This window comes from Sinocyclocheilus anshuiensis, unplaced genomic scaffold (genome assembly GCF_001515605.1).
Source record: "Sinocyclocheilus anshuiensis isolate Anshui unplaced genomic scaffold, SAMN03320099.WGS_v1.1 scaffold415, whole genome shotgun sequence".
Taxonomy (NCBI): Eukaryota; Metazoa; Chordata; class Actinopteri; order Cypriniformes; family Cyprinidae; genus Sinocyclocheilus; species Sinocyclocheilus anshuiensis.
In genome coordinates, this window is record NW_015552655.1 from 960,127 (window position 1) to 970,216 (window position 10,090).

The 10,090-nt window shown below is 32.0% G+C and overlaps 1 pseudogene; it reads left to right on the forward strand.

Annotated features, from left to right (window-relative positions):
- Positions 1-10,090, forward strand: part of LOC107667152 (calpain-15-like) — a 25,134-nt pseudogene that overhangs the window by 13,030 nt on the left and 2,014 nt on the right.

The following is a 10,090-nucleotide window of genomic DNA, read 5'->3' on the forward strand; positions in this document are numbered from 1 at the left end:
TGTGTGTGTGTATATATATCTCTGTGTGTGTGTGTGTGTGTATGTATGTGTGTATATAAATATAAATATATATATATATGTGAGTGTGTGTGTATATTTTTTAATTAAAATATAATTACATGATATTTAGTAAAAGTATTGTATAAGACTGTAGTTAATTTGATATTATATGCATATTATTTAATGGTGACAAATTAAATCTATATAAATGTGAAAGACAAATACTTATTTTACACTGTATTTATTAAAATGTTATATTAAAATTTTAATTAATTTTATATAAATTTTAATGATAGCGAGTGACATCTACATACTTTTTTAAATTAAGACTTATTTTACAGCATATTTATTCAAAATATATTTCAGATTTGAAAACTTTATATGTTAAATACATATTATTTAATAATGGCAAATGCTGGTTTATTTGGGTGCGACTATCTTACTAAATTCTTGTGTTTGTTGTAGAACGCAGTGAACTTCGTGGATGACAGTTTCCCCCCCGGTCCGCGTTCGGTCGGATTCCCCGAGAACGACAGCGTCCAGCAGCGAATCAAAAAGTGGCTCCGCCCTCACGAGATTAACTGCAATAACTTTAAAGATCGTGGCGTGAAGTGGTCTGTGTTCAGGACGCCACGCCCCTCAGATATACTACAAGGCCTTCTGGGAAACTGCTGGTAAGAGAAGCGCATCTATCTATGGCTGTGTTTGAAATGAAGTACTAGTTTACTGCATACAGCTCAGTATATAGTGTATACTGTATACTATTTGTGGCCCTCTCTGTGAAATCCTAATTATGAGATAACAAGCATCAAAGTTTGATTTCAACCATTAATTTCACTATGATTTCAATCTTTGACATGGTCTTACTCAGTCAATATTAAAGATATCAAAGTTACACTTTCATAGAATGTTCTTTACCTTATGAAGGATGATTTTATGTACAAAACCAAATAAATCACCAAAAAATTACTTTCACAGCCAGGGTCACATTTAATAAAAATGTATGTGAAACAGTATGTATTATGCACAGCGTTGGAGGAAACGAGTAACACAAGTTATGTAATAAGATTACTTTTTTCAAGTAACTAGTAGGGCCTTTACAGTTGCCAAAAATACAACTTTTGGGTTTTTTATTATTAAAAATAAATAAGCAAGCTCAGCTCAGGTGACAAAAAGTAACACAGAAGTAACGTAATGCATTACTTCCCAACAAATGTAACTAAAAAAGTATCACAATTAGTTACTTTTTTATGGAGTACCGCAATATCGTAACAAATTACTTTTAAAAGTAACTTTTTATGCATTCAAACACAATTTTTTGTCACATGACCTCAAGTAGCGTCCAGTTTAGCTGTTTAGTTGTGCACACAATCATTTCAGCCCCAGGCTAGTGATGTAGGAGTGAAATGTTCACAGTGTCGCTCTTATCAAACCACACTCGTGCTGGTGTGCTTCTCAGGTTTTTAAGCGCTCTGGCGGTGCTAGCGGAGCGGCCCGAGTTGGTGGAGCGTGTGATGATCACCAGAACCATATGCCAGGAGGGAGCGTATCAGGTGCGGCTCTGTAAAGACGGGACGTGGACCACGGTTCTGGTGGATGACATGCTGCCCTGCGACGAATACGGATTCCTGCTCTTCTCACAGGTTTGTGTTGCTGTGCTTGAGTTTGTTTGTTAGGATTGATTTTATAAGTGCTTGCAATTAATAGACTAATCATGATTATTTGAGATAACTGCCATCAATGAGCAGTTTCAACTTTCAAATATTGTCATCCAAAGTAAATAATTGCACATTTTTTACCTACAGTACTAAACAACCAGAGGTGGCGAAAAATGTATTGTAACAGCAAATAGTTTTGATACATACATATTGGAACCAGATCTGCATTTATCTGAAAAATAAAGACAAAATTTATTTTTAAATTAAATTAAAAAAAATGTTTAAATTAAACTTTAATTAAATTAAATAAAGAATTGCATGTTTTTACTTACTAAACAATGTCATGTAGCAATAAATTATAAGTCAATTGTAAAATAATTATGTAATATTATGAATAATAATTATGTATGCTATTATTGATGATTATTATCTATCTATTAGACCTTTGCTGGAAAGTATTTAATAGGTTGTTTTAAAAAAAGTGTTTTAAACATTGTAAAAATGTTAATATTTTAAATGAATTTATTGTTTAAAAAAATCTAAAATGAATCGGCATGAGAAAAATAAGTAAACGAGATTAAAATGTTGTATTGTAAAATAATTTAAAATAATTATGTATGCCGTTATTAGTGATTACATATGCAATTATTTTAGACTGTTACTAGAAAGTATTTAAAAAGTTAGTGAAAAGTGTTTTAAACATTGTAAAGATTTTAATATTTTAAATGAATTCAACTTTTATTTTAAATATTGTTATTATTGAATATAACTATACATTTTATATACTACTATTAGCATTAAAATGTTATTATGATTAAATATATAGAACATAATTATATTTTTTAAAAATTATATTTAAATATTTTTGTTTACAAAGGCTTTTTATTACAAAGTAGTGTGTATAGGCAATTCTAAATTGTATTTTTGAAAAAAAATTTTTACTGCAAACATTACATCCCAGTTGGTTGCTTTACTTCCTGCTATTGGCTTGTATTAATATTTTAATCTCTCTCTTTTTTTCTGTGTTTTTCTCTGGGACAGGCTCAGCGGAGGCAGCTGTGGGTTGCACTGATAGAAAAGGCTCTGGCGAAGCTGCATGGCTCATATTTTGCACTGCAGGCCGGTCGTGCCATCGAGGGTTTGGCGACGCTCACTGGCGCCCCCTGTGAAAGTCTGATGCTGCAGGTCAGCTCAACCAACCCCCGTGAAGAGCCGATCGACACGGACCTCATATGGGCTAAAATGCTCAGCTCCAAAGAGGCGGGGTACGGCGACACACTCCAGATTATTAGACTAATTGTCCTGTAATTTGAGCTCTGTAATTTATTCACTGTGCTCTGGACTCGCTAATTTCAAGGCACATTATAAGATGACAAGGCGTCTTTTGTCCTTTATAATAAAGGCAAAAAGCCAATAAATGAATTAAAGGAAAAAGCCTCTAAAGTGCATTACTACAAATTGGATCAATACAAAGTATTTCTGGGCTACTTGGCAATTACAGGACAATTAGTGTCCACATACTAGCATGAGTTATACATACAGTATCAGCAGAATAATGCAAATTATATTGCAAAAGATTGATAATGATATTAATTTATAAGTATTATGTCTACAATTATTATTGTAGAATTTATATCTAAAAGACACACTGTTGGATATTTTCAACCATTATTTAAAAGTTGTTGTAATCATTTTATATGAAGTAATTAAACTAATATAAACTAAAATATTTGTTTATTCATTTTCTGTCCATCTGTTTATTTGTGATTCTGATTCAAATTTATATTTGATTTTGAATCTAAAAATTGGAATAAAAATATTATTCACAAAATAATAATAATAAATGATGCAGCTAAAAATATAAATAAACAAGGTTAAAATGTTGTATTTTGAGTTTTATGTGCTGTAAAGTTATTTGTTAATTTGAATAGTCATATGGTATTTATATAGCAGGGTATGTATGTATTATAGTTAACTAAAATCATTACAAAAAAATTTTTTTACTTGAAATAATTTTTTATAACTGAAATAAAATTAAATACAAAAATAAAAAAAAATTCATATGTATTTTAGTTTTCAAAATATACTTATTTTCATTTTGTTTAGCTTGATGTACTAAAATAACACCAACTGAAATAAAATGTAATAAAAACTATAAAGGCATATTTAAAAATAAAAAGAATAAAAATTACCAAAAATGCACAATAAAATACTAAAAATGTAACAAATTTAATTGCTAATGGACTATATGTAAACTAATTCAAAATTATGAAACTGAGAGTTCCGGTCCTTGATTCTGATTGGCTGAGCCGCGTTCGAAGCTGTTGTAAATTACTCTACAAACATACACCTTTGTTTACGTTTGTCTGTTGCTCGGCAACCACTTTGTTGCAACCTCAACTGATTTTGAGGAACTACATTGTTTGGTGGAAGAATACTGTTTTTATTTATATCATTACACTTTATTTGCTCTGTTTTATTTTGTGAAACCTTACTACGTATATGGAATAACCGTTTTAATAAAGCAATAAGCCCCGTGAAGCCGTGGTTTACAGTGAATTTATAACAGCTAAGGGGGTTTTAGGCACTCTGCTTCGTGTCGTGCCTAACAACGCCCCTTAGCTGTTATTAATTCACTGTAAACCATGGCTTCACTGGGCTTATTGCTTTATTATAATAAAAAAAAGTATCAAAGATACTAAAAAAATCTCTGTTCTGTAGTAGTGTAATTGTGAAGTGAGTTATGATGTTTGGGTTTGTGATCGTTCTCTGTGTGTGTCTCAGCTTTCTGATGGGGGCGTCCTGTGGTGGCGGTAACATGAAGGTGGATGATGCTGTATATGAATCTCTGGGGCTCCGCCCCCGACACGCCTACTCCATACTGGACGTCAGGGATGTTCAGGGCTACAGGTCAGACACGTTCACAAATAAGGGTTTGTTCACCCATACAACAGAAAAGATGATATATAGCACTCTATTTTGAAGGGGTGTAACTGTACACATATGCACACTAAAAATGTTCAGTATGGGTCTTTTTGGTTCAGTAAGCAGTGTTATTTTAACCACTGCATATGCAGAAGTTAATTTGAATCTCCTCATTTCAATGAAACAATATCAATTCTTAAATCAAAAGATTGATTATTTAGTCTGTGCTGTTTCAGTGAATAAAACTTTATTAGACATTATATAGCGCACCTCCCGTCCTATAATCGCAATAAGCTTTGCGTTTAGTTAATTTCAATAAGAAACAAAATCTCATCTTTCACATTCTGTCAGTTTTATGAGGAAATTCAAGCTATAAATGGCATTTTGTTGCTCTTTGATGTGTCGTGACAGATCGCTGTATAATCGCGATCATCCCTTTCTTTTACTACTAGTTAGAGCACGAAATAAACATGAATAAGACATGAAATAAGTCACTCATTTAGTGTTTCAACTGCAGAAACACCTCAATAAATCAGCTTGTAAAAAAAAAAATAGCATTACATTTACCTCAGGCAAGTCATCAGTGTCCACAACTCATTTGTTCGCTAAAATGAAGTCTAGGGAAGAGCGTTTCGCTAAATATATGCACTGTATTAGCCTATATATTAATTATATTTACTTAACCTGTTAGTGATGTCTTAATTACTTAACGTATGTTTAAATAAATCTGTCATGAAAAAGTTATGATTATGAACAAATTGGAGAAACAAATTTATAATTAGATTTAAGTTAATGTAAAAACTGCCTTATGTATAATTTACATTTGTATACAATTTTTTATTTCAGTTTTGATTATTATATTTAAAAATAAATAGCAATTGAATTTAATATTTTGGTTTGCTTTGTTAATCTTTATTATCTAGTAATATGCAATTAATACTGTACAGCATTAGCTGTAGCATTTTTTTATTTTAATTGAATTCATTTAAAGACAGAGCCACAATTTGTATAGTAATCCACTGTTTAATGAAAGAGTAAGTTTATTTGCTGTTTCTGAAAACATACCGAACCATGACTTCAAAACCAAAAATTTTTTTGTGTACTGTTACACACCTACTGCTTTGCATATAATGAAAATACTTCATGCAGTTATGCAAAGAACAAAAAAGTAGTCCATATAGGTTTTCTGAGGTCATGCAGTAGCATGCATGAGGAAGTGAGTTGTTTTTATATCGTGAGCCACGCGTGCACTCATTGTGACAGAACAATAAAAGCGCCGCTCCCGTGTCAGTAAAGCAGGACAGAGCTGTAAATCTGGAGCGCTTCTCGTTTTGTGTTCAGGCTGCTGCGTTTGAGGAACCCCTGGGGCCGGTTCTCCTGGAACGGCTCGTGGTCAGACGAGTGGGCCGACTGGCCGCAGCACCTGCGTCACGAGCTCATGGCTCACGGCAGCAGTGAAGGCGTGTTCTGGATAGAATACGGAGACTTCATTAAGTGAGTCATTAAGTGCTTCATCTGTGTTACATTGACCTTTAATCTGAGATGAGCTTCATCAGAGCTTTCCATAAATAAAGAGCACCTCATTAGTGGTCAGAAGTGGTTTAGAAGTGATGTGAATGTGCCGGAGGTGGATGGCCTGTGTATTTGTATTGTATTATATTATGTTTGTTTTTTTCTCTGAAAATTTTGTTTAAAAATATATTTTTAAATTCATTCAATTTTAAATTCATTTTAAATTATATAAAAATACATTATTTAATGATGACAAGAGTATCTACTTAAATTTGAAAAATGTGGTAAATATGCTGTATATTATTTGTATTTTATTATTTAACCTATTCGATTTCTATTTTTTTTAAATTATATACATATGAGCAAATGAGGTGAACTTGGGAAAAAAAACAAGACATTGTACACCTTATTTATTTATTTATTTATTTTAAATTATTAAAATCTACATTAATAAAAAAACATTTTATGCTAAAAATATTGCTTGAAAATATGCTTTTTGAAAACAAAAAATATGCGTTAGAAAAAATTATATTTAAGAAAATTCTATTTAAATTAATTAATTTTATTTCATATAAACATTATTTAATGATGACATGAGACCTGCTTTAAATTTGAAAGACTTTTTACATGATATTTAGGCTATTGAAAATATTATGTTAACATTTTAATTGTACATATTATTTAATGGTGGCAAATGAGATCTACATACATTTGAAAACGAAAAAAGAGACTTATTTTACATCGTATTTATTACAAATGTTAAAAATATATTAATTTTATGTTAAATACATATTTAATAAATACAAACAATATCTACATAAATGTAAAAAATAATGACTTATTTTATGCCATATTTGTTACAGATATTATATTACAATTCAGTTACTTTAATATGATATACGTTTTTAATATTTAATATTGTTTTCAAATTTATGTAGATTTAATATGCTATAATTAAAGACATTTAACACAATTCTTATAAAAAATATTAAGATATGTATAATGTTGGCAAAGGAGATCAAATTATTTACATATTTATTAGATTTTAAATAATTATTTTAACAATTGTTACATTTTATAAACATTTTATACATGTTCTTTAATGATTGTAAATGAGATGGACAAAATAATTATATTTGTGTAAACATTATTTACACAATACACAGGTATTGTTATCAGCTGATGCACTAATTGGCCAAAATACACAATCATCCACCAGACCAGCATATCAGTCTATCATTAGATCTAGTTAAATAACTAGAGCACAAAAACCCTGTTATTTAATTTGTGGTGATTGTATCTTATGTGTGCAGGTACTTTGATTCGGTGGATATCTGCAAGATTCATCCTGATTGGCAGGAAGTTCGTCTGCAGGGCTGCTTCCCCTGCCGGGCGAGTAAACCGGTGACCGTCACCGCCCTCACGGTCCTGGAGAGAACCGCGCTGGAGTTCGCCCTCTTCCAGGAGGGCAGCAGGTAAATAACAGCCAAATGAATAAAGAATGAGACATGAAATATTAATCATGAAACATCAACAACATAAGTTCTGTGTCACTCTTCCAGGCGTTCGGACACGGCCGACAGTCACCTGTTGGATCTGTGCATCATGGTCTTCCGGGCCTCATTCGGGAACGGGAATAAGCTGGTCCTGGGACGTCTGCTGGCTCACAGCAAGCGCGCGGTGAAGAAGTTCGTAGGATGTGATGTGATGCTGGAGCCGGGAGAGTACGCGGTCGTCTGCTGTGCCTTTAATCACTGGCAGATGGACCTGACGGGCGCTTTGACACCAGGTACACAAACAAACACACTTAATTACAACAAACACTCTGGAATCATTAAGCAAGAATCATTTTAGATGAGATTAAAGGGTTAGTTCACCCAAAAATGAAAAGTCTGTCATTAATTACTCACCCTCATGTCGTTCCAAACTTGTAAGACCTTCGTTCATCTTCCGAACACAAATTAAGATATTTTTGATGAAATCCGAGAGCTCTCTGACCCTCCCATAGACAGCAACACAACTGAAATGTGACCCTGGAGCACATTTCGCTGGGGTATATTTGTAGCAATAGCCAACAATACATTGTATGGGTCAATTATTGATTTTTCTTTTATGCCAAAAATCATTAGGATATTAAGTAAAGATCATGTTCCATGAAGATATTTTGTAAATTTACTACTGTAAATATATCAAAACTTAATTTTTGATTAGTAATATGCATTGCTAAAAACTTCATTTTGACAACTTTAAAGATGATTTTCTCAATATTTAGATTTTTTTTGCACCCTCAGATTCCAGATTTTTATTCAGCTTCAGCTTATTTATTCAGCTTTCAAATGATGTATAAATCTCAATTTCGAAAAATTGACCCTTATGACTGGTTTTGTGGTCCAGGGTCACAAATGTTCCTAGTCCCAGAAACGTAGCAAGGACATCAGTGGCTCATCAGTGGTTTTACGAGAATACTTTGTGTGCAAAGAAAACAAAAATAACAATTTATTGAACAATTGTTCTCCTAGAGTTACCATCTTCCGCCATTATCGAGAGTACCACAATAGTAACAGCGTTGATTATGTTCAGGGGAAATGCGCGCATGCGTCTTGATACTCTCGATAATGGCGGAAGACGGTGTTGCGGGGGAGAAGAATTGTTAAATAAAGTCGTTTTTTTTTTTCTTTGCGCACAAAAAATATTCTCATAGCTTCGCAAAATTGAAGTTGGACTGTTTGGACATGGACTGTTTTACCGATCTCCTTGCTATGTTTCTGGACCTGGGAACATTTCAGTTGTGTTGCTGTCTATGGAGGGTCAGAGAGCTCTCCGATTTCATCAAAAAATATCTTAATTTGTGTTCCGGAAGATGAACGAAGGTCTTACGGGTTTGGAACGACATGAGGGTAATTAATGACAGACTTTTCATTTTTGGGTGAACTATCCCTTTAAGAAAGCATGCGAGTGTTTTTACAGTGTCCAGCCCCACCAACGATCGCAGACCCAGTCAGGATTTCCCAGGGTACATCTTGGCCATATACAGCTCCAGACAGGTGATGGTGGAGCAGGTGGAGGCCACACACACCACACTCGCCGACGCCATCATCCTGCTGACGGAGAACAAGGGAGAAAGGCATGAGGTATGGAGAACTTTCACTATCGTTTCTCCAGTGCATGAAGATAAATAAGTAAATGGCTAACACTTTAGATTATGGAACACATGTTCACTATTAACTAAGAGTTTCCTTCACCAAACTCCTAATTTGCTGCTTATTAATAATTAGTAAGGCAGTTGTTAAGTTTAGGTATTGGGTCGGGTTAAGGGATCTAGAATATGGTCATGCAGAATAAGGCATTAATGTGTGCCTAATATGCATGCTAATAAGCAACTAGTTAATACTGAGATTTGTTTCTTAAAAAAATGAATTGTTACTGTATAATTGTATTAATTCTATTTTTTTTTTATTTGTGAGGAATTTTTAGAAATCACACTGAGCAGAATAAAACTGTTATATGATGAGAAAATGGGTTTGCTTTATGTATGTTTATGATTTCATGTAATTTATTGAGATTTTGTTATTTCAAACTTTTTTTAATAATAGGAATAAATAATGTAATAATTCCTATTATGTATATTGTTATGCATTTATTTGATACATATTATTACTATAGAATAGTAAAAGTATTTATAGTATATTTTTATTTTGTAATCATTATATATAATAGAATTTGTTTATAATAATGTCATGAATAATTGAATAATTAAACATATAATTAACAAAGTTATATATTACAAATGTATATATTTAGAAGTTTTTAGTAATATTTTATAATAATAATTTATATATAATTAACACATAAATTATATGAATGTAAAAGTTTTGTATATCTGTTAATATAATACACTTTTATTACATAATCATAAATATAGTATTAATCACAAATGTGTGTATATTTGTTATCAATACTATATATTTCAATATATAGTCGTTTTTGTTATCATT